Genomic DNA, 15584 nt, shown 5'->3' on the forward strand with positions numbered 1-15584 from the left:
GACTTCTCATTGCTCGGTAGATAAATCTGGGTTAGGGATCGTTCAGGGGAAGCACTCAGGGTCATCTATGACCTTATCCCAATTTCCCCTCAATTTTAGATCCCAGATCTCCCCACGCCCTCTGTATAGAGACCTCCTTTGGGACAAAAAGACTAGCTGCTGTCCCAGAAATACACTTCATCTAATCTTGCCCTTGTGTCATTACTCAAGCTGTTGCACCATTGAAATGTCTGTCCTTATTCATTTACAAAATCTTAACCATCCTACAAGATGCTTTCTAACCCCACCAGTTGGGTGAAACCTTGCATGACCTACTTTCTACCATCCAGGACAGTAATAGATAAGAAAACGGACAACGGGAAGACAGTGGCTGTAGACAGAGCTCCCTTCTCAGAGTGTTAAAAGGGAGGATGCCAGCTAAGGATGCTTCATTTTTAAATTTAAACATCATGACATTTACACTGTATGTACTCCACTTACTCTTCAGCCATAGAAGTGTTGAATTACATGATTTGTAAGGTCCTATCTAACTCCATTATTCGAGAAGTCATTCCTCTTACAGGAGCTGTTTGTACTTTTTCAGGAAGACATAAATAAACACCTACCTCTCATAGTATTCACTGCTCCCTCAAAAAATGAATGGAAGAGGCATACTGAATGTCAGCCTCTCTTCCTATTTGGGGAAAACAGAAATAAAGTCCCTTTTGGTACATGTCTCTTCCCTCCAGTGGAATCAATCAACCTTTAGAACTGTATTTGTTCATCCATTGACTTTCCTAGAGTGTGGGATAGTGCCAAACTCTGCCAAGAAAACAAGAAACAGTATAATGGATGACGGTAGACGGTACCAGTTTAGAAATTTGCATGCAAGGTGATTTTTAAATTATGGTTTATTAAGCATAACATATGAATAAATTTCCAAGAAACGGGCTACACACAAAGGCGTAATGAATATAATCATCTTCATTTCCAACATTTCATTTTGCAGCTCCATTTACTTGAAATGATCTGATGCAAAAAGATACTGTACGACACATTTCCTTTCATGAGTGTACTTAGGCACTGTGAGAGAACACGGGATCATTGCAGTTCGATTCGATAGTGGGTAGAAAAGTAAGGAAACATGCAGGGTGGATTTCGAGCTGACGCCTGTGTCCTGCGTTTTGTGCAGTAGTCAAATGAATTTCACATTATCTTGTCCCTAGGTATTGCTCCAGCAGAAGTGTCAGGAGATGTCATTATGCTGTCATCTGGTCTGACAATCATATTAGTAAACGCCAGCAGCTCCATAGGTCATGCATCTTTCTGGCAAACGCTGATGAGTATATTAACATATACAGCATCACTTTGTCAAGCCTGCTTGTTAATCTACCTTTACAGAGCACAGTGGTTGATGGGGTTGAAACGTTCCCCTGGTTAGGGCATGCCACAGCCCCAAACCAGAACCTGTGGTAGAAACAGCAAATTGGTTGCAAGGTTGGAGGTGGAAAGTCTCCTTTATTTTATGAATCCAAATATCTATGGGTTGCTGATAAACTCTGTACACTCATATTTTTCTAACAAATGATTCTCTGGAAAAGCTTAAGAACACCAAACAGATACAAGATTTCCTTCGCGATGGTACAGAACATGCGGTAATCCACAAATCAGTCTGCTTGGTGCACACTACCTGTGTGGCCTTTGACTAGCAAGGGTAGTCGACTGCTCAATCTTAGTTTTCTTATCGGTAAAATGGGACTCATTTATCGACCCATGTGTTCATTCATGGACTTCCTCCTTCCCTCCCCAGACTGGAAGGTTCTGGAGAGTCAGAGTTCTGTTACCTAGGTACTTTCTCCCTGAAGCAGGTGTTTCTCCCCATCAACCTGATCGTCCTCCCACTGCTATAGATGTGTTAGGTCCCACGTTTTCCTGCGCTACAGGTCACCATACAGGTACCATCTCTGGTGTTCTCATGGATGTCGCCCTATTACCAGTCCGTTTGCAGCCCTGTCACAAAGGGTCATAGTCAGTAATATTATGCTTTCTCTTATCTGAAGAGCCTGTTTTCATAAGCCATGTGATTTGTCCAGGGTCATTCACTGGGGTCTGCTTACCCATGCAGAATGTCTTTTGCCTTACTCAGGCTGTCATCAACCCCCCGCCTCCCCTGCCCTGAAGAACACACAAGCCCTGTGTAAGAGTCCATCAGCAGTGGCTACATGGGAAGAAAGGGGTGGCACTGGAGTCCTTCTGGGGACTGGACATCCCAGCTGAGGACTGGAAACATTACCCGAGAACGAAGTGGAGCCTGAGTCAAAGGCAACGGCTGGTCTGAGACATGCCAGGCTGGAGGAATAAGCAGAAAGAGAACATCAGAGCATTGGAAGCCAAGGGTGAAAGCAAAAGAGATGTGGCCAACTGGAAAATAAAGTCTCAGTCCTTCAAGCAGATGAAAATGATAATGACACCAGATTGCTTGAAATCTTACCAAATATCAGGCACTATGCTAAGTGCTTTTCATGCATCATCTCATTTAGTCCTCAAAACATCTCCAAGGGGTATTATTATCCCCTTCTTAGAGATGAGGACACTCTGCTTCACAGTTAAGTATCTTGCCCGCAGACACACATGCAGCCAACAAGTGGCAGAACCAAGATTCAGACCCAAGGTATCCAATGCCAGACCTCAGTGTTAACCACTCCTGGCATAGCCTCCCTGCCGCCAAAATCAAGAGCGGTTCCTGGAAGAAAGGAACAGAGGGATGTTGCCTCCCTACATGTGTTAGAAACCCATACTCTGCACTTTTGCAGCTTTACTTCACTCTTCTTAATGAAATAATTTCTATTTCTGCCCTTTTTCTTTCTAAGGAGCAACTTTAGATGCTTTGGGCCATGAATAACCAACACTGAACAAAAGTATCAGGAGGGCTTCATCCTCTCCTATAACAACACGTCTAGAGACAGGTCAATTTGGAAATTTTAATTCAATGGCACAACTATGTCCCATGTTTCTTCTCTGCCCATTCAGCCAATCAAGGAAATTGTTCCTCACAATCACAAGATGGCTGCAGCACCTCCAGGTATCAAACTCAAGTTAAGGGTGTCCCTTAAAGAAATGGACACCCATTTCTCCCACACATCTCTATTTAGTAGAGAGGAAAACCTTTACCATAAGCTTCTTTGAATAAATCCTCTTGGCCTTTATGTCCATGTCCATGCCTAACCCAATCACTGGCAAGAAGGATAGAACTGCCATGAGTAGCTTACATCAATAGTGATTCACTCGTGGATCTAAGGAGGGCTTTAACCCTTTTTACCCACATGGGGAAGCAAAGTCCAAAACAAAAGCAGGGAGGAAAAAGTTGTGTTTGTGGGTAGGGAAGCAGGCTACTGAGTAAGCAAAAAAGTACCTGTCATGCTGGAGTGGGAGGAAAGAGATTGTTGGATTATTTAATCCCTTCCTATTTTTTCCCATATGATTAATTATGCAAACTGGGAATAGACATAGACCAGAAATAAAGAAACTCAGGGAATCACATTGGGAATCACATCCACCACACAAATGATCTCTACTCGATTTGTTCAACGGATTTGTTCAATGGTTCTACATGGATCCCTGTGGACCCTTTAAAAACATAGTAGTGGTCAAATCGTATCCCCCCCCCCATTGTTGTTTCACTCCCAAAGAAATCTCCTTTTGGGGGGATCTTCACTAAACTCCTGTTGAAGAATACACACATAATAATAAAATAGTAAGGCCATCATCCAGTTGCATGCCAATCACATTCACTCCACCTCCGGACATGTTTTCATTTTGAGGGGAACAAGTTAGCTATTATGTGTCACGATGATTCCACTTCAAACAGCACATCTTTATATATAAGAGATGCTGGGAAACTTAGGATCTGGGTGACTTTTTAAGCATGTCAGATGTATCCTGTTTACCAGAATGGTTCCAAGCAGAGCTTTTCAGTTTGCATGCGAACTGCATGAGAATATGTAATCAACTGGGTCCCCTCCTTGGTGGCAAGCAAGAAACCAAATGACTCCATGGAAATTTATGTTAGCAGTAGAGTTATTTCTACCTCTGAGAGGAATCCTTCAAGTCAGCAGATTATTAGGCTGATGTTAATACAAACAAAGTTGTGAATTCCCCCACTGTCTTTCCCTGCACTTAATTCTAACCACATACTCCTCACTCAGGAAGACTGACCTAGTTACTAGCTCTATTCTGTGACTCATTGAATGCCACACCCACCTCCTGCTCTTGAATCCTGGCCATCGGCTCCCACTTCTTTAGGAATCATATAAGATTCAAGTGAGTCAGGAATGGCCCCCAGCTCAAGATACTTCATTTTTAATCCTTTGCTTCTCTCTGTGACACCTGCGGTGAGTATGGATATCCAATATGGGAGATATGGCATGGGGGTGTAGGGCAGTTGATAAACTTGCCCACAGTATACCTGTTAACTGATTTGGACACAAATCCTTCTGCATTTAAATTCTTAATCCTTCCTACTAAACCAGGCTTTTATATTTCAGGACAAGTTTTGTGGAGGAAAAGAGACCAAGAGCAAATGGGTCTACTAATAAATAAGAAGTCCAAAAACTGCACCCCTTTTCTCTAGCATCCTTCAACCCCCATGGCAAGATGATAAGGATCAATGGAAACCAAGCTATTCACAACAAGAGTTGTCACACTATTCATAAAAAGCCTACATGTATGATATTTGTTGCCATGTTGAGCCTCACATTCCAGTGGTGCTATGGAGTTGTTACTGATTTTACAGAATCTCTGAGTCCTAATGGAAATCCACTCTGTGAACATGAAGTCTTCTTCGCTGAACAGCCTTCCTCCTGGTTCCCCAGCAGTACATGGTTATGGTGGGTCATATGCTGTTCCTCCATCTCCAAACACTCAAATGGGAAGCACATCCATGGAAGCACTGATACTGAAATTGATGAAATGCCTCATGTAGATTCTGTTCCTTTTCCCTAGCCATGCAAAGACTACAATGATTGAATACATATCCAACACTGAATATCTGTGATATTCAGGCACACTTTGGGTACTTTTATTATAAGATTTTATTTTTATTTTAGAGGTAGAGATGGGCAGGGGAAAGAACAGGAGAGGGACAAGCAGACTCCATGTTGAGCATGGAGTCCAATGTGGGGCTCGATCCCATGATTCTGAGATCATGACCTGAGCCGAAATCAGGAGTTGGACACCACCCAGGTGCATCTGGGCACTTCTACCTGCCATTTCCTTTAAATCTCATAATGAACAACATTTGTCTAAACAAACGAGCCCTGAGAAATTAAAGGATTTGCTCAGGCTTATTCAGGAAGTGGCAAAGCTGTGTGATACAGAGCCAGGCCTTTCCCCTCACGTCTCATGCTCTTCATACGACCTCACTTTTTTCCCATCTGCACTGACATATAAATATATAAAATAAATAAAATATAAATAAATAAAAATTTATTTTTGGAGAATTATTATATGCACAACTCCACATGGAGGATCTTGAGCTGGGCCTTTTGATCTGGGCAGGGTTCAGATAAGAAGGGAAGCAGAGAAGCCACTGAGGTTGGGAGAGAAGTAATTGAGGTGTTTACTTTTCTTTATTTGCTCCGCATATTTTGCATTTTTTTAAAAGAGGCACAAAACTGAATTCAAATCAAATCAGAACTTCTTTGAGTACTGAAGCTTGGTGAGACTGGCAGCAAGCCCTAACCTTGACCTTAACTTGGATTTGATCCTCAAAGCAGCATCCCTGTGAATGGATCTGTTTATATGGTGAAGCTTCCACAGGAATGTGTTTGTTTTAGGGGAGAATTTAGGGAAAAAAATTGGAAATAAAGACCAAAAAACCCCCCAAAAACCCAGTTGTCCAGCTTTCACTTACCATCCTCAGTTTTGCTTTTTTTTTTTTTCTTTTCTATCAAACATGTGTTTCTATTTTCCCTGTAGACAAAGAAACCAACTGGCTCAAGCCTTGGTCTGTGTTGTTTCTGGAATTCCAGCAGAACTCGGCCAACTGGTAAGAGGTTCTCCCCCGTTATTCATCTGTACGGAGACATCATCAGGGGCTGGGAAACTGTTTCCCCCATAGGAAGGTTCATCTGTCTTCACAGGTCCTGTGGTGGACTGGTAAAGACAATATGGAAAAAAAAATACAGGGACAGTCATTAGAACTAACTTTCTTGTGACATATAGTTAGGTCTTATCCCCTCTGTGGCTTGAATGTGTCCTCACAATCCTGAAGTGTGCTTTTCTACAAAAGAATAGGTGGGCATCTCTTCCCTGTTATGCCCACACAGGCCTATAACCTCCAATCCTTTCTTTGGTGTGTCCTAATATATATGACAGAAATACAAAATGTATTTATGAATAATCTTAAAAGTCTCACGGTTCACCAGGGAAATTGGAAAAAAAAATATCTCCATGAATACTCTTTAATTACAACTGTGTGGTTGTGACAGTTGGTGCTAGGAAAGGTGAATCATAAACTATAAGAATGGTTTCACATTATCCATCCATCCAGACTGAACTAGTCCATAATGAAGATAAATGTGCTATTTGTAGACCTAAAAATGAAAAGGTAGGGAATATTGATCTGAGAGTAAGAAAATCATCAAAAAGTTTAAACTCACTATACCCAGAATTAAACAATTGAAGTTCATAATTGTTCTTCAAAAATGTTGGCTAAGAAAGCATTATCATGGAAAAATGAAATGTTATCCAGCAATCACTCTGGATTTCTCAGGCAAAGTGAGGAAAGCACAAGAGACAGATATGACAAAGGTACATGAGTGCGTGTGTGTGTGTCTGTGTGTGTGTCCAGAGGTGAAACAGTGGCTTGAAACAATAACCACCATTTATCTGCATATGGTTACACAATATGGACAGGGCTTTGCAGAGGTGGCCCACGCCTACTTCACAAGCCATGAGCTGGATCTTCACAAGGCTCATTCAACCAGGAAGTTGGCTGAGGTTGGACATCCAAAGAGGCTTCACTGTCACGTCTCGGGCCTCAGCTCTGATGGATGGAATGCTGGGCACTGACTGGGCCTCTCTTTCCAATTGGGACAGTTAGGCTACCTAAGTTGTGACTAGGGTTCTACAAGAATGTAAGGGCTAGAAATTTCTGCTGCACGCTATTAATCAAAACAAATTTCCAGACAAGATTCAAGGAGATGAAAGTCAAATCCACCTATTCCTGGGAGGAGTAACACATAGGTACAGAGATGGAAGGAAATGTTGGAAGCCATATTTGAGACCAACTCCTACTATTTCTTGTGTTAGAATAATGACAAAGACTCTCTTCTTGATCAAAGTCTAGCCGGGCTCTGAGAAGGGAGCCCTCTTTTCAACCAGTCCTCAACATTGACCTATAGAAACTGCAGCTTACAGCATAAACAATTTTGCTCTATCATCCACACTAAGAGACTTGAACACATACTAGTGTAGTTTCTATCAGTTCAAGGCTGTGTCTCTAGGATAATGACCTCCAATCTTTTTAAATGGCTGCCAAGATAATTTACCATTTGTTCTAGCCAAAACCCAACTATAGGCCTCTGACATCCGTTTTCTTAGAACATTGGCTTTAGAAAACTTGCAGCTGTAAATCCTTTCTCTGTTCCTTTGAGATATATCTTCTACAACCCTGGAATGTCTTTTCCAAGAACCTGGGGCCATCCCTTTGAAACATAATCATCAAGAAAGATAGAGCCCTTGTCTCCCAATCTCTGTGGAGGAGTAGGAGGCTAACTTCAATAAACATCAGTCAGAGGACACCGATGGGCTTAATCACATTGTGCAGTCCCTCTACCTGGTTCTTGTCATTTTACACTTCCATGACTCTGAAACCCTGTTCTCTCCTTCTCCCTCGTTATCCCTTTAAAATGCCTGGTCACTTCTATGGAATTGACTGGATTGGAGTTGAGCTCTGTCTGTCTCCCCCTCTACTGCAGTAGTTTGAATAAAATCTGTCTTATAGTTTTTAATGAGAGTCTGGTGAATAGTTTTTCTTTGCCAGTGACCCTAGTGAAAGATACTGCTGAACTAGGGTATTTACATTGAGGATGGAGAGAGGGAAACAGATCTGAGATGTATTTAGATACTAGACTCAAAGTTCTTGGAGATTAAGGAAATGAGAAAAAAATCAAGAGTCACAGGTGAAATTTAAGATTCAGATTTTGAGCACTGAACCTGGCACCATGAAGGGGAAGAGTAGCCTGGGTTCAGTTCCTAAATGCTGATTTGGAAAAATCTTCCAAATGGAGATGCCTGTTAGGCATTTGGGTGTATAACTTTGAAGGTCTGAAAAAGATGATCAAGAGGAGATCATCTCGAAACCCTAAACATTTCAGGGGCTAATTAGAGTCGTGTCAGTAGTTGAGACAAACTAAAGAGAGCTCTTAGAAGGAAAACAAAACAGGGCTTCAAACATTTGGAAATTGGTAAATAGAAGGAGCAGCCAGAGAGAACCCAGCCAGAGAGGTCTGGGTAGCGAAGATCACCAGGCTAGCATCCCTCCATGTTACAGGAGTGATGGAGGCTGGGCTTACATGCAGGCCATCCCAGCAAATGAAAGATGTCCTTTCTGACAGCTTCAATGTATCTGGGAAATGAGGAAATTTTGGCTGCTGAGAATAAGAGCAATAGAAAGAATAAGACAAGGTAGGAGGAAAATGGGAAGGTTTACAATATCTGTTATAACAAATGAGAGGGAAAAAGAAAACCTGAATCCAGTTCAAGTTATATTCCCAGGACACCACATCCAATGGTATAAAGATAGGAACTGGCTGCCCAGTACCCAGGATAAATAAGACTAACTCAATGTTCTAGTACAAAAAGATGGAGTCTCTCCAAACTTCATTTGTAAAATACATCAGTATATGCTTGGATATATTCCTTATTCTTGGAGATTATCTGTCTAGAGGTTGGAGAACATGTGGGAAATAACAAATCCTGTGTTTTGGTTGTTTTTGTCTTTTTTTTTTTTCCTGTTACTGCATTAAAATTCTCCAAATCACACAATTTTCCCTATGGTGAAACAGTGACTAGAGGGGTTTCCTGACTTTTTATGAACAATAAGTAATGCCAATAGAATCCGTTCTAAGCAGATAGTTCTGTCTCCACAGTCTACCCTCTGTCCCCAGCCATGGATAGGATTTAGGTATGTGCTCTATACTCTTGAGTTCCAAGTCTGTAAAGCAACCGCAAATACTACTGAATGCCCATCATATGCTGACACTGTGCTTCCTTACCTTTCACAACTAGATATTTAAGAGTTCTTAAACTTAGGGTATTGAAAGATGTACTTAAATAACTGCCTGGATGAGATTTACCAAGGAAAATTCTAGTTTGAAGGCCATATATAATCCTCAACCTGAATTCATGCATCCTCAGAGAAAGGATCAAATGCTAAAATGTTGAGGTATTCCCAGAAATCAGAAAATACCATGTCACACTCAAACAGTGACTTAGCCCCAATATCTGAAGTGAGCATAAGAGAGACATGTTTTCTGTGTCCCTTTCTTACTTACTGGTAGTGAATATAGACTAAATGTACATTGTTTTAGCATTTGGTGACTAGGACTATATATTCCTTTTCAAAATTAAATAAAAAGGTGGTCTTTGTTGTAAATCTTCCATGTCTTTTACTCACTTTTTTCTCCTAAAGCTTATTGGCTCATGATAAATGAAAGAAATGTCCCATCTCTGTACCAGCCAACAAGGTTCAGATGATGATTGGTAAATAATTCAATTTTTAAAGGAAAAGGTGACATGAGCCAGATGTCTCCAGAATATTTATCTTTTTCCCTCTTTTTTCTTTTTCTAATTAGCCCCATGCAGCCTCTTTGAAAACACACAGGAGACAAACATGATTTCAGATGACATCAGCTGGCAAACAAATGTGGCTTTCCTTTATCCACTCTGATATTTACTTTTGTTTATCTAAATCTTAGATAAATGTAATTTTGTTCACAGAATGTAAGCCATCGTGAAGGCAAAGACTGTGACTTTCAAGTTATTTTTTCACTGAGAACCCAGAATGAGTCTATGATCTTGAAGAGGTCCAGTGGACAAAATCATGTTTTGATCTGTTGTTCTTGAAAAAAAGATTGATTTTATTTGGACACTTCCGGGTGCCACCAATGCCACGGGGAGGGGAGCTTTTCAGCCAGAAAGTAGGTTTTATCTTCGTAGAACAAAGCATGAGAAATATGCTTAATTTTAGTTCTTTCTTTCTGCCTTAGTTTTATGCTGGAATTACAGATAGAAAGAGAATAGTAGGTACTAAAAGCAAATGCTTATATAGTGATGATTATGTGCTAGACATTACAAGCTCTCTGCATGGATTAACTAACTTAATTCCCTAACAACCGTATGGAGTAAGTAACATAATCGTGTCCTCCTTTTTCAGACGAAGAAGCAGAAGCACAAAGAAATTAACAAGCTATACAAGGTCTTAGCTTGTCTCTTGGGGAGCTGGTCTGTGCTCCTGATCAGTTGACTGTGATGCTTCTACTGAGTAAAATACAGTCATTATCTGCACAGAGGGCAGGCTGGTGGGGGACAAAGATCCCTCCATAGATATTTATAATAAAAGGTGGAAATGTAATAATCAAGATATGGCCAAATGTCATGGGAACCCAGGTAGGATATGCCTGAACCAGCTGGAGGAGAGAGCGATCTGAGAACACCTCCTGCAAGGGGAGTTCCTGAGCTGAGCCTCAAAAAAACAAGAAAGCATGAAAGAGGCAAAGGTGGGAACATGCAACCATACTTCTACAAATTTAAGATGTGATTGATTGTAAAAATCTCCATTGTTGTGCACATGCTAGGAAGAACAAATGCTGTCCATGACCATGTGATTCATCATCAGTTGAAATAAGCTTGCTGACTTCAGAGATACTACAATGGGGGAAAAAGTGAACCCTAGAATAGTAAAATATGGTACAAGGAGTTTGATACAGCTAGGGAATTAAGTGAAAGAGAAAAAGAAGGACGTTGTTGCAAAATCCAGCCCTTTGGTGGTGAGGGAAGAGAAATAACACCAAATCTGAGTTGTTTTTGAGATAAATCCACAGGATTTGGTGATCACCTGGTGCCTCATGGACTTCCAAGTAGTTGCTAAGTAGTTATGATAAGTAATACTGGGTTTTGTACTTATGGAAGAGGTATAAAGCTATAGATAGTCAGATAGATAGATAGATAGATAATAGATTGATATAGATAGATAAGATAAATAGAGATATATAAAGAGTAAATCAACTTAAAGAAAAATACTAAGTTGTAACACAAGTAGCATATAGCCATGATCTTCATTTTTGTGAAGATAGTTCTGATAAAAACTCATAAAGAATAGCAGGGTTTTGGCCTGGATATATGGATGTGAGCATTCATCATGGAGATGGTAGATGGCCGAATATGGGAGGGTCGTCACCCCCAGAGAAAGTGCATAACTTTGCTACAAATTGATATGGAAAAGAACAATCTTCCAAATAAAAAGAGTGAAACATTTAAATGTACCTCAAGGACAAGGTGGGATAAGTGTCCTTGGCATCCAGTCTAAGCAAGAGATATCAGATTAAATTCATCTGTCATTTCCCGAAATGACCTTATGAGCTCATAAAATCACTTCTGCCAAATGAAGTGTGTCTGGCAGAGGAACACTCGAGCCTTCATGAATGGTGGCTATTGCAGAAGGTGGTGAAAAGTGGGAGCCAGACTCATTAGTCACCGAGGGAATAACAGAGCTATCTATAGAATGAATGGAAAGTTCTGAAACTTCGCTGATTTCCAAGGTCAGCAGGGCATATCCACAAATACTTACTGAGCACCTACTTGTTGCAAGGCGTACTCCTTCATGATTCCTTGGCCAGGCAGCCCAAACTCAGAGCCATTAAGTATGGATCTCATTTCATCTGATAACAGCAGTGGTGATGTCACTTTTGGCTTCTTGCAGATGTCCTTCAAAGTGCTTGTACACAGGAGCCCACAGAGGATGGTTGTAAACCTCACTGCTTGCCAAAAATGTGGGTGGCAGGCCAGGCTCCCTTACTCAAATCACACTCAGAAAACACAGAAATCCAAGCTGTTGCCTGATATTCAACTAAAGAGTGTTTAGATTGTACACTTAGCTCGGGTTCTTGCTATGAGGTCTCCTTCCATTTATGAGCAGACCTCTATTCAGGAGGCCAACATGACACTATGTCTTGCACAGACTACAAACCCCTCACATTCCTTTTGGAGGAGACAAGTAGTGTCTTTCTGTTTTATAGATAAAATACTTAAAGCACTAGGAAGTAAATTGAGTTGCCTGAGTTCTCCTAAGTTAATCTCTGAAGGGAGAAAGATCTCCCCCCACCAATGCTTCATAAAATTGTGAGTTTAAGAAAAAATGACTCTGTCTTGGGGTGCCTGGGTGGCTCAGTGGGTTAAGTGTTAGCCTTCAGCTCAGGTTATGATCCCAGGGGCCTGGATCCAGTCCCACATTGGGCTCCCTGTTCAGCGGGGAATCTGCTTCTCCCTCTCCCTCTGCCCCTCCTTCTGCTTGTGCACACCCTCTCATTCTCTCAAATAAATAAGGAAAATCTTTAAAAAAATAATCTTGGAAAAAACATGAGGTAAAGATCAGTCAGACTTGACTCAGGTTTGCTAACACACAAGCAAGCCGTTAATGCTATAAAAAAATATCATTCAATCATTGTATGATTTAAAAAACCTATATGTAAGATGGATGGATGGATGGATGGATGGATGGATGGATGGATGGATGATTAGTGAATAGATACATGATAGATGATGGATGGATGATACAGATAGATACTAGATACATGAATGGAGAGAGAGAGTGCACACTCAACATTACTTCACACTAAATACTGAAGTGTGAGTCAATCATAACACAACGAAAAAAATACTGAATTTGGCCTCTTTAGAGCAAATTCATGGCATCAGCCTCTCAAGTTCTTGAGGCTGCCTTGCCTTCATATAGCCCTTATGGAGTTATAAGTAATAGTACCATGATTATTAATAACAAACATTCTACTTAATATTAGTCATTGGGTTCAGAATTTTACATAGAGAATCTCAGGCAATCCTATGACAGAGATGATTGGACTATTACCCTTTTTCAGATGAGGAAAATGAGGTGCAGAGATATTCCCTCCATGGTCTGAGGTCACATAGCCATCATGTTGAGAAAACACATACCAAAGGCTGTGTATTTTTTACCACTGTGCTTGAGACATGGGGCATGAGGATATTTGGGAAGTTGCCAAGTGAAATACATAACAAACACATATCAGTAAAATACATATAAAGTGCATAAACATATAAAATGAAATTTCCTGAAGCAAATGGCACATCATCAACCAATAAGCACATCTTGCCTGTGACTTGGTTTTAATTTCAGGGAATGACAAATCCTAGCACTGGTTTCTACAGAGCCATTTGTGCCGGAGTCCTGGAGGGTGCTGGGAAATGGGGTGAGGTCTGGGTAGCATCTTATTGTAAAAAGCCACAGATACTCACTCCCCATCTGCTCCCCCTGACATCAGGGCAAGGCTCCAAAAGCAAACCTGTGCTTGGGTGGAGAAGGAGGCAATGGATTAATGTTCTTGCCTTCGGAACTCACATGGAGTGATGTGACCCACCCCTCCGCCCCCACCAGTCATGGCAGGGGAGGGAAAGCCATAACAGGAAATATAGTTGCAAACCCAAACAGGGATTCTTGGAAAGGAGAGCAGAGGACACCTCACTGGAAATGAGAGTTGTGGGGACTGAGGGAAGTCAGGGAGGAAGAACTCTGTGTCTACTGCTAAGTTATATGAAGATACCGAATGGATATGCAGATACATGTTGAGAGGGCAGCTATCTACATACCAGACTTACAGCCTAGGCAAATCAAATGGGTGTGAACGTGTACTAGAAGGACGATTACATTATTATTCTTTGCCACATATTTATTTTCAATTTACATTACCATTCCCATTTGACATTATTATACTTTATAGGCCTTTGACTTCATCTACGATAACGAATAGCAGATGTTAAATCATCCGCAGTCTGTGGGACTTACCTGCCCTGTCTTCACCTCTATCCCAAGTGGAGATGGAAGTGTCTCTGTAATCCACCCTCTTTGTCTTATCTTGACATCTGCTACCTTCTCTCTGCTGACTCAGCCTCCAGTCTGTATGCTCAGGGTCACCCCTTCCAGATAAGCAGACTCTCCACACTCAGCGTCTTCACAAATGTCTTCTCCTCCTCTGTGCTTGACTGAATTGTGGCCATCCCAACTTCTCATAGAGAACCACAGCCCACTCCCATTCTAGGTATCTCAGGGTCAAAGCCCGGGCTTGTTTCTTACTCCTCAGAGCAGCTTCCAGAACCAAATGAATTCTTCAACTTCAAATAAAACTCTGTTTCTTCAAGATTCATGTCGAGTGGTTGTGGCTCTCTTTACTTTTGGTGACCTTTGTCCCTGTCATCTAATAAAAGGAGGGGAGGACCTAATATAACATCACAACCAGTCTTTCTTTGGTGGGACCACATCTGGTCCATGGGAAATGCCAACCCAGTTGTCACTCTTCCTGACTCCAAGAGTGCAGGAGGAATCTCTCCTTTGACTAGTTAGCCTTTGGGACTTCTTAGAAGGAAGCAAGACCCTAGTATTTTCTCTCATATAACAGGATTCACAGAGGGAATTCTCCAGAGAGTTCCATTGTTCTCTTCCACCCCTCTTTCAGGAGAGGACATCAAACATGACTTTCTCCAGGGAAAAACCTCCTTTAATAGATATCTCTCCTCATAGCCAACAACTGGTATTTTCATTTTATTCCCTCCATGTAGGTAAGGGGTCTAAGAAGCATAAATTGGTTCTAGTTTTTGTGTTTTTGTGTTTATGTTGGATATTTTCTCTGATAATTTACACTCCCTCAGGCTCCTCGCTTTGGAAGCTGATATCTATTGTCTTAGGGTCTTGGCATCTTGACTGAGTGTTTACCATGTGCCATTAATTTTCACACAATAATCCAACGATTGTAAGAGAACAGCAGCATTATGATTATCCCCCATTCACAGATGAGGACAAGGAGGCATAGGGAGCAGTAAGGTGAACAGTTCAGTCTCACACAGTAAGGGACAAGTCTGGATGTTAAACTGTTTCTTGGACTTTGGAGCCCAGGCTATTATACTGCTGTCTATATTCCTTTTTTCTGTTTAAGATTTTATGTATTTATTCATGAGAGACCCAGAGAGAGAGGCATAGGCATAGGCAGAGGGAGTGGGAGGCTCCCTGCAGGGAGTCTGATGTGGGACTTGACCCCAGGACCCCAGGATCATGACCTGAGCCAAAGGCAGATACTCAATCACTGAGCCACCCAGGTGCCACTGCTGTCTATATTTCTTGAGTGTATTCATTTAAATAGGTCTCTTCCTCAAGTACTGAAATCTTTAGTGCAGAGCTTACGGACCTCTGCCCCACCCCCAGGGCTGCCTGAATGGGTTCAGCTTCCCTGTTGACAGTCTATCCAATGGTCAAGTGGGTTCGGCTGTTCTGATGACCCCAGCTTTAATTCTTTGCA

The 15584-nt window shown here is 41.4% G+C and overlaps 2 long non-coding RNA genes across 11 annotated transcripts in view; one reads left to right on the forward strand and one right to left on the reverse strand.

Annotated features, from left to right (window-relative positions):
* LOC112647334 (uncharacterized) overlaps positions 1–10765 on the forward strand; it is an 88543-nt gene extending 77778 nt beyond the window's left edge. For 3 of the 9 annotated variants that reach the window (XR_007410776.1, XR_003128257.3, XR_007410781.1), the window contains exons 11-15: positions 2126–2584; positions 2850–3061; positions 4524–4865; positions 5956–6025; positions 10418–10764. This is a non-coding gene — a long non-coding RNA (uncharacterized LOC112647334). Of the gene's footprint in view, positions 1–2125; positions 2585–2849; positions 3062–4523; positions 4866–5955; positions 6026–10417 lie in introns of all 9 variants that reach the window. The other 6 variants (XR_003128258.3, XR_007410778.1, XR_003128252.3 and 3 more) reach the window with 5 other exon arrangements.
* LOC112647335 (uncharacterized) lies at positions 936–15223 on the reverse strand. 2 transcript variants are annotated; one of them, XR_007410787.1, is made up of 4 exons: positions 14081–15223; positions 5891–6132; positions 2273–4933; positions 936–1446 (listed from the first exon to the last, which is right to left on the reverse strand). It is a non-coding gene; the product is annotated as an uncharacterized LOC112647335 (long non-coding RNA). The 2 variants fall into 2 exon arrangements; XR_003128266.3 differs by lacking the exon at positions 936–1446 and having other exon boundaries at positions 1458–4933; positions 14081–15186.
* Positions 15224–15584: the final 361 nt, after the last annotated feature.

The sequence above is a fragment of the Canis lupus genome, chromosome 5 (genome assembly GCF_003254725.2).
Source record: "Canis lupus dingo isolate Sandy chromosome 5, ASM325472v2, whole genome shotgun sequence".
In the NCBI taxonomy this organism is placed as follows: Eukaryota; Metazoa; Chordata; class Mammalia; order Carnivora; family Canidae; genus Canis; species Canis lupus.